General features: G+C 34.3%; 6 non-coding genes across 6 annotated transcripts; all 6 read left to right on the top strand.

Annotated features, from left to right (window-relative positions):
- Window positions 1–1705: 1705 nt before the first annotated feature.
- On the top strand, window positions 1706–1778 carry TRNAF-GAA (transfer RNA phenylalanine (anticodon GAA)). Its single transcript has one exon. It is a non-coding gene; the product is annotated as a tRNA-Phe (tRNA).
- Window positions 1779–3230: 1452 nt separating this feature from the next.
- TRNAF-GAA (transfer RNA phenylalanine (anticodon GAA)) lies at window positions 3231–3303 on the top strand. The gene has a single exon. It is a non-coding gene; the product is annotated as a tRNA-Phe (tRNA).
- A 2935-nt stretch (window positions 3304–6238) lies between these two features.
- Window positions 6239–6311, top strand: TRNAF-GAA (transfer RNA phenylalanine (anticodon GAA)). The gene has a single exon. It is a non-coding gene; the product is annotated as a tRNA-Phe (tRNA).
- Window positions 6312–6513: 202 nt separating this feature from the next.
- Window positions 6514–6586, top strand: TRNAF-GAA (transfer RNA phenylalanine (anticodon GAA)). The gene has a single exon. It is a non-coding gene; the product is annotated as a tRNA-Phe (tRNA).
- A 7495-nt stretch (window positions 6587–14081) lies between these two features.
- Window positions 14082–14155, top strand: TRNAF-GAA (transfer RNA phenylalanine (anticodon GAA)). Its single transcript has one exon. It is a non-coding gene; the product is annotated as a tRNA-Phe (tRNA).
- Window positions 14156–15627: 1472 nt separating this feature from the next.
- TRNAF-GAA (transfer RNA phenylalanine (anticodon GAA)) lies at window positions 15628–15700 on the top strand. The gene has a single exon. It is a non-coding gene; the product is annotated as a tRNA-Phe (tRNA).
- Window positions 15701–17798: the final 2098 nt, after the last annotated feature.

Below are 17798 nucleotides of genomic sequence, written 5' to 3'. Positions count from 1 at the left end.
ACTTGTTTAATATAAGTGAATTCCTAAGGATTAGGAAAGATTTATATTTTCAATGTATTCTGGGACCACAAGAACACATGTAGAATGGCATTAAAATATGTTACAAATAGTGCAGGTACTATGGAGATACCTCGCAAGGCATACCTTATTTACTACGAACTGTGTCCCATTGGGGATGTTGTCGTTTTCTGCTTCCCTAGAACATGTTTAACCTCAATTGGCTAAGATGCATTAAAAGACATTTACTACGATCATGAAATAATTGATAGGGCTTGAATTTGTTTATCTCTGAATATATGGGTTCCGGTTGCGTGTGGTTGGAATGTGATGTAAAGGACTGTCCCTTTTGCATCTCAATTAAAATTGTTCAACACATGAAATAAAATGGCTACCCACATTCATACGACTCCCATTTTTTGTCGATTTTTCAAAAAGTTCCCCTTTAAAACAGATTTGCCCCGCCGTTGGCAACCCACAAACAGCCAATGGTGTTTGACTGTTTGTTACAAGGCAGTCAGCCGAATAACGAGAAGATCATTTTACACCGGAATGGATGGATGGTTGGTTGGATGCATGGAGTGTAGTGGCACTTCATTTCTGGTTTTCGGAATTGTATGTGTTCTACGTTTTGCTGTTGTTGTTGTAATTATTCTGGTTGGACTCTGCAAGCGAAGCGCGAGCAGCAGCAGCAGTATGCAGTAGTATATTCTCTGTTGGTTAAACCATACTGCAGTAGTTCCTGATGCTGCCACTACCATAGTTACGAACTTACTTGAAGTTGATATCGCCTAGTTTTTCTTTTTGCCATGATCATGGTTTTGTTGTTGTTGTTTTGACCACATTCATAAGTGCGGCGAGTACTCGTATATCGTGTCTAAATACTGGCTATGTGTGACTGCATTCATGCAGCAAATATTTGTACTTCACAGCATTGCATTCAATGTTGTTGTACTTGTTGTTGTTTATTTCGAAGTCAAGTATTCTCGGCTTTGAATGAATTCGTTGGGCTGAAACTGAGTTTAGACTAGACGACTAAGTTAGATGCAGTTGGAAGAGGAAGTTTTGTTTTGAATTTGTTGTTGTTATTGTTCTATTGAATGGATTTATTGTTGTTGTTGCTGCTGTTGTTGTTAACAAAGCAAAGGTCACATTTTTCTAGTCAACTTTAGTCATCTGCTTGGTGATGAGGATAATGATGCAGCTGATTATGACGATTATGGTATTCCACTAAAATTTGCATTGTGTTGCCATGCTATGGGTGAGTCCAAATATTGCAATTGTAAATTTGCCAAATTATAATATATAACATTATAAAAATTACTCTGATTTGCTTCAAACTAATTTGATTAAAAAATTGTCTAGGAATTGATTGATTGATAATTCGTATTGGTTTAAGAAATATATATGATATGATACAATATATGGTTCGAGGACCAATGATGTATTTTGTATACATGAAGAGGAATGTCTATTCCGGACACCGGCTGACATCTGAAATTGAATATCTTTTTCAACTTCACATCATTAGACACATAAAATAAATATAACTGTCGAAATTAGTTTTCAGAATCTATAAGGGAAAACTTTTTGATCGTCACAGTACCTTACTTTAAGCGGTTTTGAAGGGGTTTCAGATATTTCAAAAAAATTTTAGTAGGATTTCTCGAATGAATTTTAAGAATTATAGAAATGCTCTCTCATACACGCCGAAATAGCTCAGTTGGGAGAGCGTTAGACTGAAGATCTAAAGGTCCCCGGTTCAATCCCGGGTTTCGGCAACACCGATTTTTTTATAAAACTGTATAACATTAATTGTAATTCAAATCCTAAAAAAAATAAAATAAATGAGTAAAGGTCAAGAGTTGGGTCCCGGTTGTACCGGGCTGTACGATAGAAGAGCTGCTACCGGAAAAAATACATGAGATGAAAAAGCTGCAACCAACTTCAGACTGCTGTCATTTCTAATCCTCTAGTCCGACAGCTGTTAATATTATTCCAGCTCACTACACTGTTTACAAGTGTACAAAAGCATTTTGCTGAGACTGTTCAATCCTTGTTCGATCCAAATGTCTTATTTATATACAACGATGTGCTTCGTTTGAACTATATCGGCAGCTTCCTTCGGTTTGTTTTTTATTGCAACAATTAAGAACTTATATGGAAAAGGTGCCAGAAGTGTGGGCGGATTTTGACCGTTTACCCCCTAACATTTTTGCCATATAAGATTTTTGAAATTGCATCGTAATCGGATAATTCCTTCGCTTTCAGTTCGATATGCATGTTTAATAATTGTTTCAATTTTTACTATTTGCAGAAGAAGTGGACGAAAGAGGAAGGAATGCATGGATATTATCCATATTCGAAAATTTAGACCCATACAAAATTTAGACCCATACATAAATAATGTTTCGCCGCCGGAGCTAGAACCCATTATGACCCACAAATACCAATTTTTAAACAAATCCGTAAAAAAATGTGGCAAAAATCATCGAAATATCGGGAGGTACTGTTATACAGAGACTATATAAAAACGTGGACATATACATACAATATTTCGCCACACGAGCTACAACCTATTTTAGACAAATCCGTGGAAAAATGTGGTAAAAATTATAAAAATACTGATTATCGGGAGATACCGATATATGGGGCTGTGCCAAAACGTGGACCGATATATCTCATTTTCAATACCAGCCATCCTAGACACAATGCAAATTGTTGTTCCAAATTTTGAAGCTCTACGTCAAATAATGTGATATCAACAGACGGTCAGACAGACGGACAACATCAAATCGACTTAGAATTTTATGCTTATACGCTCCTTTTCAAGGAGGAGGGTATAAAAAATCACCCATAGAATATATATTATCACCCATAGAATGTAATAATCTATATATTCGAAAAGTGTTCTCAGTCAGATGTTAATATTTTCAGAAGAAATCTTCCGTGATAGATAATTTATCTTTTCAATTGTTCCAATGAGAAATATTCTTTCAAAATTTTCTAGGGGATATAAAAATATTTGCATATTTATCTTTCACAGTTTTTCTCTGTCGCTTCAGTACTTATTTCAAATAAAATCCAATTAAATATAAATAAATATTAAAAAATAAAAAAGGGACACATTACAGTTCGAATGGATTTTGATAACAATAATATTATTATCATAATTGCAGTTGAACACCTACTGTTTGAACTGCGACATATATACCGATATAAAGCTATATATAGCCGAAATAGCTCAGTTGGGAGAGCGTTAGACTGAAGATCTAAAGGTCCCCGGTTCAATCCCGGGTTTCGGCAAAATAAAATATTTTACCTCTTATAAGGAAAATTCTAATTCAATTGTCAGTTTGGCAGAAATGCACATGGCCACATTAAAACAAAGACATTTTGGCTAATACATCAATTGTCATGGATATGATTGACCACTAGTTGATAATTGACAGGATGAAATGGATAAACATTCGCACCTTTTCCAGCTTAGCCAAAACAATTGTATTATTAATATGGTATAAGTGGAATATTTAGGCGTGTGTCCACAAAAACATATACATACATTCATACACACATGTCTCCGTTTATATCCACAAACAAAAACAATTTTGTTTTTGCAATTTTGAAAGGATATACACAGATTTACTTACCTGCACCCTCCACATACTTCATTGGGCAGTTGTAAGAGTGGTAGGAATCACCAAAATACGCACCAACCGCATTTATTTCTTTTAATACAAAACACAGTATAACTATCCAACGTCTGTCCTTCTGGAAAAAGGCATGTGTCCTGCTTCGTGCTATTGTAGCAAAACAATAAGTATATCAAGGTGGTCAACAGAACAATACTTGTAGGTTATTAATTTTGGCCATGTGCTATATGTCCAGGCAACTGAGTTAAGTGTAAATGACCAGTTCAATGAGCTTATTAACATTTGAAATGTCTTAATTCAGGAAATTGATTGAGGTGTACTTAGATACGCTGAAAAGAGATTTGATGCGTATGAGTGCATTTTTGGGGATTTTGGCAAATGTTGCAAAAATGGCCAAGGTACATAAGTGAACAATAAAATAGCAGTGCTCAAGGAAAAATGTGGTCAAATATTTTCGGGAAACGTTTCCCATTAAGTATTCCAAATAACAAAAACATATTCAAAATAACAAAGTCTGTGCCTATCGGTTGAAAATTTTTCTGCAACGGAAAAATTTTTGATAGTGTGATTTCTTTATATTTGGCTGGAAAATCACAAGTGGCTATCGTTAGAACACTCCAGCATTTAAATGTGAATAAATCTTTTGTGTCTCGTACCATCGCTCGTTACCGCAATACTGGTAGCGTAGCCCGAAGTCAAGGAAGTGGACGGAAGGAAACAGCAACATCAGCAGTAAGTAAAGAAAAGTAAAGAAACGACTTGATCGAAACACCCGTCGCAGTGGCCGAAAAATGGCTCGTGAGCTGAACATATTGTAATATTCCATTCGGCAAATGTTGAAAAATGATTTCGGGGTAAAGCCATTGAAATTCCAAAAAGTGTAAGAACTTACATCGCAACAGAAAGAAAATAGACTCAAAAGAGCTAAAGAGTTGCTTCGCTTGGCCGAAAGTGGTGAACTGCCGAATTTGGTTTTCTACGATGAGAAAACATTCGTTGTCCAGCTGTAAACAAACAAAATGATCGTGTTTACTTGCCAAATAGGCCAGCTGAAAATGTGCACCTTCGGTTGGCCACCAAAACTCAAGCGCCGGTCATGGTGATGGTGTGGGCCGCCATAACAGCCGATGGTCTATCTCCGGCAATCTGGCAATCCGTTGGACTGTTGTGTCTAGAGTATTTTGGAAAGCAAGGTTGGCACTGAAAAATACCAAAGTATCGATCACATCAAACAAGCGCTTCGCCGGGAATGGGCCAAAACACCACAGAGCAACATTCGGGCAGCGTGTGACGGTTTCATTGGTCATTTGAAGGTTATAATTCATGTCAAAGATGACCAATTCGCAAAATCTAAACTTATTCTAAAATTTGAGGCAATTTACGACATTTTTTGCTTTCATTAAATTAAATTAAAAAAAAAGAAATTATGGCGTTTGACTTTGTTGTTATCTCAACCTGTATACAATTAAAACAACAGTGTAGGTATAAAATCTGTCCTCAGCGATAATAAATTTGTTATATCAATAAAAATCTTTCAACAGTGGCCTTATTATGTTTTCATGCTAAACATCTATTCTTGCCTTAAAAAGTTCTCTTTTCATAGACATAGAAAACAAGTAAAAAAATCTCCACCAAAAAAATGCTTCAAAAATTCTGTTAAAATCTTAAAAATACCAAATTTAGCCATTATATTATGGTCTATACGACGACGTGGACTGCATAGCCAACTTTTGTCATAAACCATTACAATATTCAAATGCGAAACTTGAAAAAAAATCGCTGAATAATGCAGCTAAAATTATCAAAATACCGAGAATAGGGAGGTACCGTTATATGAGCGCTACACTCAGACGGGGTGGTACAATAGTGGAAGGTATAAAAATCAAATACAGTTTATATTTCAATAGAAACAGAATGAGATGAATGTGTTTCCAAATGGCTTTAGCATTTTATGCAGCAAAAATCTAACCTCTGTAGGAGACATCGGTCGACAATGTTCAATGCTGTTTTCATTCATGAAAAAAAAAAACAATTTTCTGTACTCCTAAATCGAACACTACTGTAAAAATAAAACACACTGCACCTACGAACATTTCTTATTGGGGGTTTATTGGAATGAATATACCTGTCTTTTGTCTCTCGCTTTCTTTGAGTGACCATAAATGACGACGGTCATCTATTGTATCCTCTGTGCATTTGATTGTTTCAGTAACCTTTAGGGAGGCTAATCCCTATTTAAATTGGCAATGTGTTTCATTTCTCTTATGTCCGATTAATATTGCACGGAGATTATGTCGAACAATGGAAACTATGATTTTTGAACTAAGCCACGTGTATGCATCGTGGCGGCAAGGTGATGATTAATTTATTTGAAATCAATGCTGGTAACATATAGCTACACACTTTTGGCGACCACATGAAGGTTAATTGGAACGACAATTTAAAAAAAAAGATTGATTTGATTAATTCATTGTTTGGGTAGCACACGAGACTGGAATTCTTTAATAGCATTTTTTCACATGCAATTGCCTACATCTGCATGTATGGGTAGGTTCTGTATGTCGAGGAAGTATTTAGTTTATATGTACGCCGAAATAGCTCAGTTGGGAGAGCGTTAGACTGAAGATCTAAAGGTCCCCGGTTCAATCCCGGGTTTCGGCAAAATATTTTTTTCATAATCAATAGGCCATGTAAACCGATTCCTAATGAAAATGGAAATTTGAAGATCTCGAAATTAAAAAAAAATGTATGGGGAGAAGAAAACCATAGTTGCAAATAAGTCAGGATATCTTGGAGCTGTTCATAAGTTTATACTATATTTTTAGTGACATATGTTTGGTAATTTTTGCAGCTTTATTTGTTCGCCGAAATAGCTCAGTTGGGAGAGCGTTAGACTGAAGATCTAAAGGTCCCCGGTTCAATCCCGGGTTTCGGCAATCAACGTTTTATATTCAATTTATATGGTATGTTAATATAACTTGTATTCAATTATAATAAATATTTACAGATTGTCAAACCTAGATCAGGTAGTTGAACGTTGGACTAAAAAACTAGCGATTCCTTAGTTCAATCCCTGATTATTCGTATTGTATTGGAATCGAATTTGTTATAACCCAAACCAAAATGCCTTTCCAATGACTTGGCAATATATTCATATTACAATTATCGTATTCATATTACAATTATCGTACCATCTGTCATTTAGAAAAAAAAAAGCCACACCCTTCTTGCAAATCACACAATCGATCGAATCAAAAGACCAATAAATAATCATACGATGTATCTAGAATTAAAATAAACAATTATGTATATTGCACTCATTCACAAATAAAGATTTAGTTCTATTCCAGCAGCAAACTTTAATTGACGTGTTATTTTTTAACGCGAGTTTCGCCAAAGGGAGGAAACTCACTTTAGTTTTTAAAAAATATAATACTATTAAGAATGATTATAATTGGCGCAGTCGGTAGGATTACCATGATCGTTTGGTAGTCCGTGAAACGAAATCCTACGTAAAAGGATAAGTCCTCCGGAAAGGGACAATAAACTTAGTGATTAAAGAAACATTTTAGTGAATAGTAAAAAAGAAACAAGTTAACAAAATTACGTTAAACAAGAAAACTAGGAAAAGTTAAAAGTGGACATCACATCCTAATAAGAGAGAAATAAATTTTTAAGATTAACAAATTGTTACAAATTTAAAAAAGCAAATAATTACAATATAAGAAATAATTACGAAACTTAAAAAGTGAAAGTGGTAAAACATTAGAGGAAAACTAAAAAACATTAAAAGACTTACAAATAGCCAAAAAATAGCAACGAAGTGAAATTTGGAACATTAATAAGATTATAAAAAAATTGAAACAAAATGAATAACGCAAATCAACCAGCCCTTAACCCAGCGCAAAACAACATACAATTACGTACGCTAGACATCAATCCCCTTACATATATTGAAAAATTAAGGGAATTTGATGGGAAGAAGGAAGACCTCACAACATTCATAACAAATGTAGATGACATAATTCCTACATTAATGTTATACAACGAACAAGCTCAAAGAATGTGTATGAACATCGTAAAATCAAAACTAACTGGAAACGCCAGAAGAGCAATGGAGGTTCATCCCCATTTGACCCTTTGGACTGACATAAAAGCGATGCTAAATACCAACTTTGGTGGCTTTGCCACTGTGGACCAATTATATCAGGAACTGAGAGCAGCGCAGTATAAAGGAGATACTATGGATTTCTACAACCACATCCAACACAAACTAGCAATTCTTAACCAAAAATGTGGTCAGGAGAATCGATTGGATGAAGTCGATAGGAATATCCAAACTGGTCTGAAGACTTTTATAACACGTCTTCCAATCCATATGAGGACTGTATTATGCGCATTAAAACCACAAAGTATGGAGGAAGCTTTGCATGAATTGAGCTCTGCGGGATTCCTGAACAACGAAAAGAAGAAGGACAAACCACAACCAAGTCCCCAACAACAACATTGGCAACCAAAAATAATGCAGCCACATTACCAACAACAGCAACATTGGCAACCAACGATAATGCAGCCACATTACCAACAACAACAACAACATTGGCAACCAAAAATAATGCAGCCACATTACCAACAACAGCAACATTGGCAACAAAGGATAATGCAGCCACATTACCAACAACAACAACATTGGCAGCCGAGAATTGTACAACCAAATTTCCAGCAACATGGATCGCAACAACCTTACTACAAGCCTCAGCAACCACAAATCAGACAACAGCCTCCAACATCATATCAACAAAAGCATGAATCAATGGATGTTGATGCATCTCAACAATCAAAAAGGCAGACACACCACCAGGAGCAGAAATCATGTAAGAATTTAGAAGGTATTAACAATAAAATAGAGATAAGCGAAATGTATCAAGATGATTTGTATCAAGACAGTGTATATCAGGATAATAAAGAAGATCAATACAGTTCTGAATATGAGTATGGTACTAATGAAAATTTTGAAGCCAAAGCGGAAAATTTTCGGTTAGTTCCTTACAAGGAGCCACCGGACTTCCCTATATCATACTCAAAGGAAGATCAAGGAAAACAAGATTATTAATTGACACGGGTTCCACAGAAAATCTAATATGTAAAGATCATTGTCCTCCACAGTATATAAAAAATTCTCACACTCCAATATACATTAAAACTGCAGCAGGTGTCATTACGGTTGACCGCAATGCCCATTTTCCAAAAAATTCTATTAAGATTCCCCTTAATTCAGGTACAACATTTAGGGTGTATACCTTTCACAAATTCTTCGATGGAATATTAGGCAACCAAACATTACAAGAAAATTGTTCTGTAATTGATTATAGGAAAAAAGAAGTAAGTATTAACGGTCAAAAGTTCAGGATATATTTTGAAGGAGATTCTGAAGATGACGAATTTTCACTACAAACATTGCCAGAACTCCATCATATTAACATACTAGGAATTACTGAGCAGCTAAGGACAGACCACCTAAATACAGAAGAAAAATCAGAGCTCCAAAGATTAATAACTAAATATGAAAATGCCTTTTACCATCCGGGAGATGATCTGACCTTTACCAATGAGATAAAGCACAAGATAGAAACAGGAGATCATGGCCCTGTATATACGAAATCATATAGGTATCCAGCAATACATACTGAAGAGGTAGATCGACAAATGAATGAAATGCTAGAACAAGGTATAATAAAGCATAGTTCATCTCCATATAATTCTCCTATCTGGGTAGTACCCAAGAAGGAAGATAAAGTAGGAAACAAGGAATGGAGAATTGTTATAGACTATAGAAAATTGAATGCTATCACTGAAGATGATAGATATCCAATACCAGTAATTGACGACATACTAGATAAACTAGGTCGAGCTAACTATTTCACAACATTGGACTTAACAAAGGGATTTTATCAGATTGAGGTAGATCCAAAAGATAGGGAAAAAACAGCATTCTCTACAACAAATGGACATTATGAATTTATAAGAATGCCATTCGGTCTAAAGAATGCTCCGGCAACTTTTCAGCGAATGATGAACAACGTGCTCAGAGAGCATATAAACAGGATATGTGTGGTATACATGGATGATATTTTAGTATTTTCGACTTCATTACAGGAGCATATGGAAAACTTGGGAAAAGTTTTGAAAACATTAGAAGTTGCAAATCTAAAAGTATCCTTAAATAAATCAGACTTCTTGAAAAAAGAGACTGAATTTTTAGGACATGTAGTGACTAATAATGGGATAAAACCAAACCCGAATAAAATAAGATGTATTAAGGAGTTCCCCATACCAAAAGATGTTAAGGAAATACAAAGTTTTCTGGGATTAACGGGTTATTACAGAAAGTTTATCCCAAGTTATGCAAAAATTGCAAAACCCTTGACCATGAGACTTAAAAAAGATGCAATAATTAATACTGAAGATGCTGACTATGTACAAGCATTTAAGAAGTTACAACAGATTCTGATGTCCGATATGGTACTTCAATACCCGGATTTTGAAAAGAGTTTTACTCTGACTACCGATGCTAGTAATTATGCATTAGGAGCCGTCCTGTCACAAAGCAATGGACCAATAGCGTTTGCTTCACGCACTTTAAACCGTCATGAGATTAATTATTCCACAGTTGAAAAAGAATTACTTGCAATTGTTTGGGCAGTTAAGCAATTCAGACAATATCTTTACGGTAGGAAATTCGAACTAAGAACCGATCATAAACCCCTTATATGGCTGGCAAATCTTAAGGACCCTAATTCCAAACTAATCCGTTGGAAAATAAGGTTAAATGAATACGAATTTGACATCAAACATGTAGAAGGAAAGGATAATAAAGTAGCTGATGCTCTCTCAAGAATTAGAGAAGTTAATGCAATCACAGCTAAAAGAAAACATAAATGTGAGATATGTAATAAAATGTTTAGTAAGAAGAATCTGCTTAGGAAACATTTGGATGAACATTTAAAGAAAAGACCACCTTCACCTACTTCTACAATACACAGTGCTGACGAAGATGGCCATAATTTCTTTAAGATATCAGAGAAACCTCTTCAGCACTACAAGAACCAAATAAAAATTGACAATTCCAAGGACAATAAGACGACACATGAACGGATATTTGATAGGAATAGGAAAATATACGCTTATGAAACATTCGACGACGAATTAATATCACGAATATTGAATGAAGCCATGGAAAATAATCTTTCAGCATTGTATTGTGAGGATACGGAAATTTTATTGAAATTACAGGAAAAATATAAAACCACAAAAGATAATCCTTTAAATACAAAACAATTTGAAATCATATTAACAACTAAATTTCTGCAAGATGTTAGATACGAAGAACTCCTAGAAATCATAAATAGACACCACCGATTTGAAAACAATCATCCAGGAATAGATAAAACATATATTGAATTAAAAAAGAAATACTATTATCCGAATATGAAAAAGGAAATTGTTAAAATTATAAATAACTGCGTTATATGTAATTTCAAAATAGAAAGAAACCCCGTCAAATTACCATTCGAGAAAACGGAAACACCACATGGACCTTATGTTCATTACCACTTGGATATTTGGTATCTTAATAACCAAATATTTTATTTGACCATGATTGACAAATTTACAAAATATGCAGCAATGGAAGAATTATCTGACAAAACACCATTACAGGCTATAAAAGCTGTAAATAAATTGTTCCTCATCATGAAGAAACCCCAAAAGATTACTATGGATAATGACCCGACGTTTTCTAATCCAGTATTTACGGGACACCTTGAAGATAATGATATTCAGTATCACTTTACAACACCTCATAGACATACTGGTAATTCGGACATTGAACGTTTTCATAGCAGTTTAAATGAGAATATTAGAATATTAAAAATTAGGGAGGAAAATAATGATGTAGCATACAACTATGATTTACCTTTGCAGGCATTACAGGCATACAACAATAGTTTACATCTTTCTACGAAACAGAAACCCATTGACCTTCATTTTTATAACTCAGATATTCATATGGAAAAAGTTTATAATGAAATTGAAACAGCAAGGGAAAAGATGTTAAAATACAGAAATAAAGAAAGAAAGGATGAAGATATTAATCCTAAATTTGGAAGAACAGCAATCCCTCATAAGACCGAGACTAAAATAAAACAGTTGACTACACGGAAAATTAATGACAAAAAATATAAATTAGATAACCGAAATACAATACTTCATAAAGACCAGTTCATTAAAAGGAAATGTCTTTCCAGGTCTCTGGAAGTCCTTGCTGGCGATTTTCTTGATGATATCCCCAGTGGTAGCGCAGAAGCTCGAGGTAGTCGATTTGAATAAAGGCAACGGATATGCAATGATACAACTTAATGACAAAATGTTAATAGATGACTATATTAAAATTCTTCACATATTTAACACCACAAAATATATGGATTTTTTGAATGAATTGGGAGAGGAAGTTTCGCATATTAATGATTCATTTTTATCGCATGAAATCGAGCACATACATTTACGACTTAAAAGTATTATTCCCCATCAAGCTAGAAATAGAAGAGGTTTAATTAATCTTTTTGGTACAGGATTAAAATATCTATATGGTACAATGGATAATAATGATAGAGAAGAGATTGAAAGACAACTGCAAAATTTGGAGAAGAATGAACATAATATAATAACGCAAACTAATAATCAAATACACATAAATACACAATTTGACAATCAATTAGCTAACTTAACAAAATTATATAATGACCAAACAAAACTGTTGATTAAGAGCATGTCAAACGTTAAATCAATTAAAGATAACACAGCAAAAGCTGATAAAGTTTACCGTCTTAAATACCAAATTGATCATATGGGCAAATTATTAGATAAAGTAAGAGACCTAATCTTGGCTTCCAAATTAAATATTCTCACTCGAGATATCCTGAGTGATGAAGAAATTAGAATATATAATATAACCATAGATAAAATGAAAGAAATTAAGATGAATTTAGCCCTTTACAAAAATAATATAGTATTTGTCTTAAAAGTACCCCAATATAATCCTAAAATATTCCAAGAAGTATATATTCAACCAATACCTAATAAAGAAAAAATGCAAATTAATATTGCAGAAAAATTGTATATCACAAAAGATAATAAAATTTATTATGATGTTAATGAAACCAAATCTAAGGGAAGTTGAGGATGATTGTATATCCAATCTGTTTAATTATAAGCTCATGAAATGTCATTATATACAAAATACTAAACCAAAAGTTGTCGAAATTGGCTTAAATATTATAATTGCTATAAATACTAATCAAATTGTTAATCATACATGTAACAAATACCCATTAAAATTATCTGGAAATCACATGCTGATCATAGAAAATTGCAAAGTAAAATTGGACAAATGGTACAATAAAGTAATGTTTCAAAACATGTTAATAATTCCAAATCCCTACAGAGACATACATATGATAAATGATTCATATGATTCTTTAGAGGAAATACAGTATCATCATATTAAAAATACCGAATTCATATCAGAAATAAAATTTGAACAGAAAGTAACTAATTACACAGTAATAGTCTTGACAGCTGTAATTATACTTATTATAGCATTGTATCTGTATGTAAAATATAGATCAAGCACAGTAAAAGTAATTATGCCCTTCCCCTCAGCTCCTTTGGAACACGGGAAAGAGTCTTCGTCCGGGGGTGTTATAACCCAAACCAAAATGCCTTTCCAATGACTTGGCAATATATTCATATTACAATTATCGTATTCATATTACAATTATCGTACCATCTGTCATTTAGAAAAAAAAAGCCACACCCTTCTTGCAAATCACACAATCGATCGAATCAAAAGACCAATAAATAATCATACGATGTATCTAGAATTAAAATAAACAATTATGTATATTGCACTCATTCACAAATAAAGATTTAGTTCTATTCCAGCAGCAAACTTTAATTGACGTGTTATTTTTTAACGCGAGTTTCGCCAAAGGGAGGAAACTCACTTTAGTTTTTAAAAAATATAATACTATTAAGAATGATTATAATTAATTCCTACCATTACACATGGATGAAACTATAGTTGTTGGATTTCCGCTTCCTCTTCTCACCAACCTCTCGGTGAAGACTAAAGTTTGTCCTAATATTTACTATTGGTTGATTGTTTTAGTGAAATAGTGTGAAGACATTTCAGATTTTCAAGGAATGAAAATGCAATTTAAAAATATTGACAGTTATTATTTGCTTCAACCGTATTTTATTTTATTATTTACGAAATCGGGTGTTTAGAAATTTTATTATAATTTTTTCCGTAAAATATTTTAATTGTTTATTTTATATTTATACTTGTTTATTTCATAAATACATTTTATCGGCCGAAATAGCTCAGTTGGGAGAGCGTTAGACTGAAGATCTAAAGGTCCCCGGTTCAATCCCGGGTTTCGCAAAATTTTTTAAATACGTTTATGGGACAGAAAATTACTGCACTTTAACAAGACTTGAATATTAGATTGAATGATCTGGCTTTTAGAATTAAGATCTCAATACATCCAATCCCCATGTAATTACTAATGGTTTTCAAACTATATTAGTGACAAATGAATTTCAAATGTAAATTTTCATGTAAGAATTGGAACACAAGTTTGAAGAATTATTTCAAAGTCACACTACTGGTCATTTTTACCCAGAGCATGGAAAATTGATTTGTCATCGATAATATAACATATACAGGGTAAGATAAAGAAAACTGCAACAAAGTCAAACCCTAAAATTTAAATTTTTTTTTTAATTTTATTGAAGGAAAGCAAAAATGGCATCAAATTGCAGAACAAGTTAAGATTTGTACGAATTGGTCACCTTTGGCACGAATTATGACCTTCAAACAAGCAATGAAACCGTCACACGCTGCCCGAATGTTGCTCTGCGGTTTTTTGGCCCATTCCCGGCGAAGCACTTGCTTGAGGTAATCGACACTTTGGTATAATTTTGTGCCAACCTTGCTTTCCGAAATGCACCAGACACAGTAGTCCAACGGATTGGTATCCGGAGATTTTGGTGGCCATTGTGCGCTGAGTTCTGTTGGAATGTCCAAGGTCTGCGGCCAAAATGTTTGCATGCCCAAGGCTTTAATACATCCTCCAGAATAATTTTGCGATTATATTCGGCATTTATTCTGATGCCACGGTTGACTAATACGAGCGGAGAGCGACCATCGGCTATTATGGTGGACAACCGAAGGGGCACATTTTCAGCTGACTTTTTTGGCAAGTAAACACGATCAGTTTGTTTATTTACAATCTGCTGGACAACGAATGTTTTCTCATCGGAGAAAACCAAATTCGGCGGTTCACCACTTTCGGCAAAGCGAAGCAACTCTTTAGCTCTTTTGAGTTTGTTTTGTTTCTGTTGCGGTGTAAGTTTTCACACTTTTTGGAATTTCAATGGCTTTACCCCGAGCTCATTTTTCAATATTTGCCAAATGAAATATTGCGATATGTTCAGCTCTCGAGCCATTTTTCGGCCACTGCGACGCGGGTTTCGATTAAGACGCTTCTTAACTTTTCGAACCATTTCTGCTGTTTTCTTCCGTCCACTTCCTTGACGTCGGGCGACGCAACCAGTATCACGGTAACGAGCGATGGTACGAGACACAAAAGATTTATTCACATTTAAATGCTGGAGTGCTCTGAAATCACACTATCACGCTTGAATTCCATCACGAATAATTTTTTTCTGGAACAATTGGAACAATTTTTTTCTTGGAACAATTTTCGTAGCTTACAATTGAAGAAGCTTACACAATAACGATCGATTTTGAATTACGGTGTGCAAACCATTCCGATTCGATTCTGTGACATGCCTGATAATGTATAATTTGTCTAAAATATGTTCGATGTTTTACTTAAAATGTTAAATATGTGCCGAAATAGCTCAGTTGGGAGAGCGTTAGACTGAAGATCTAAAGGTCCCCGGTTCAATCCCGGGTTTCGGCAGTATCATTTATTTTACTTTTGAATTTCTTTATAAATTGCTATCAAAAATGCTATTGATGAAATTGAAAATAAAGGATGATTCGACGATCTAAATATCATTAGTATAATGAATGGGAAAATGTATAATATAATGTAATATATTATATATTATATTATCACTTGGCATATTTTTGTACCCTCCAGCATAGTATGGAAATATACATTTTAGACCCCACAGAGTATATATATTCTTGATCAGCATAAAATTATATATCGATTTAGCGATGTCCGTCCGTCTGTCCGTCTGTGGGAAACACTCTACCTTCCGAACGAAATGAAGTTGGTTAAAATTTTACTCAAATGTATATTATGTCCGGGACATGTAAGAGCACGTTTTGGTATAGCCCCCATATAATGGTACCTCCCTATTTTTGGTATTTTGGTGTTTCAAGTGACATTGTTCACCGAAAATGTTTCAAATTTGGTATTTCAAGTTCGTTCTATGACAGAAAATTGTCTGTACAGTCGTCTTCGTATATGATACGGTACGTCTTCGTATATGATATTCGGTATTTTGATGATTTTAGCGACGTTATTCACCGGAATTGTTTGAAATTTGGTATTAGAAGTTCGCAATAGATACTATAGCCTGAGACAGAAAAGTGTTTGTGTGGTTCCACGTTTTTATAACGAAATTCGGCGTTTTGATGATTTTAGCACAATATTCAACGGAATTATTTCAAATTTGGAATTTGAATTTCGCTATGGATACTACAGCCTGAGACAGAAAAGTGTCTGTCCACGCCTTCATATAGCCCCCCATATAACGGCACCTCCTGATATTCGGTATTTTGATGATTTTAGCGAAATTATTCACTGGAATTGTTTTAAATTTGGAATTTGAAGCTTGTAATAGTTACTACAGCCTATGACAGAAAATTGTCTGTGCAGGCCCACGTCGTCGTATAGTCCCCATATAACGATACCTCCCGATATTGAGCATTCTTATGATTTTAGCGAAATTATTCACCGGAATTCGGAATTTGAAGTTTGTAATAGGTACTGGAGCCTATGACAGAAAATTGTCTATGCAGGTCCACGTTTGGGTATAGCCCCCATCTAATGGTACCTCCCTATTTTGATGATTTTAGCTACATTATTCACCGAATTTTTTATTTAAGTTTCGGATTTGACTCTTGTAATTGTTCATGAAAAACGTTGCCTATGCAGGTCCACGTCGTAATATAGACCCTAACATAACTTCTACATTCGGTATCCTTAAGATTTTAAAAGAGTTTTTAAGGATTTTAATTTTTTGAAAATTGCCAAAATCGTTCCAAATGGTGAAGGGTATTCAAAGTTCGGCCCGCAGAACTTACAGCATTTTTACTTATTTTTGATATCTAATCTAATTGCAATATTTATTTAATTGCATTTTTTCTGTAAAAATGCAAAAATTAGAAAAGCAGGATTACTACCCGTTAAAAATATACAAAAATTATAATTTTTTTATAAAAATGCAAACTTTTGAAATTTAATGTTTTAATACCCTCCACCATTTGGAAGGAACTTCAAAAATTTTGAAAAAAATCGAAAACCACCACTTACATGAAAACTGTTATTTAGAGACTATACGAACCTGGACCTGCATACGAAATCTTTTGTCATAGGCTTTGGTATCCATCACTAACTTTAAATACGAGTATCGGGAGGCACCATCATATGGGGGCTATATGAAGACGTGGACCCGCACACGAAATTTTTTGCTGAAATCATAAAAATACCGACTGTCGGGAGGTACCGTTATATGGGGGCTATACGAAGACGTGGACCTGCATACAAAACATTTTGTCATAGGCTTTAGCACCTGTTACGCACTTCAAATACGAAATTCGAAATAGTTTAATTTAATAATGTATTGAAAATACCGAATATCGGAGGTACCGTTATATGGGGGCTATGCGAAGACGTGGACCCGCATACGAAATCTTTTGTCATAGGCTTTGGTATCCATCACTAACTTTAAATACGAGTATCGGGAGGCACCATCATATGGGGACAATACGAAGACGTGGGCCCGCACACGAAATGTTTTGTCATAGGTTGTAGTACCCACTAA

This window comes from Musca domestica, unplaced genomic scaffold, assembly GCF_030504385.1.
Source record: "Musca domestica strain aabys unplaced genomic scaffold, Musca_domestica.polishedcontigs.V.1.1 1, whole genome shotgun sequence".
Classification (NCBI taxonomy): domain Eukaryota; kingdom Metazoa; phylum Arthropoda; class Insecta; order Diptera; family Muscidae; genus Musca; species Musca domestica.
This window is presented reverse-complemented; position numbering and strand designations above follow the sequence as displayed.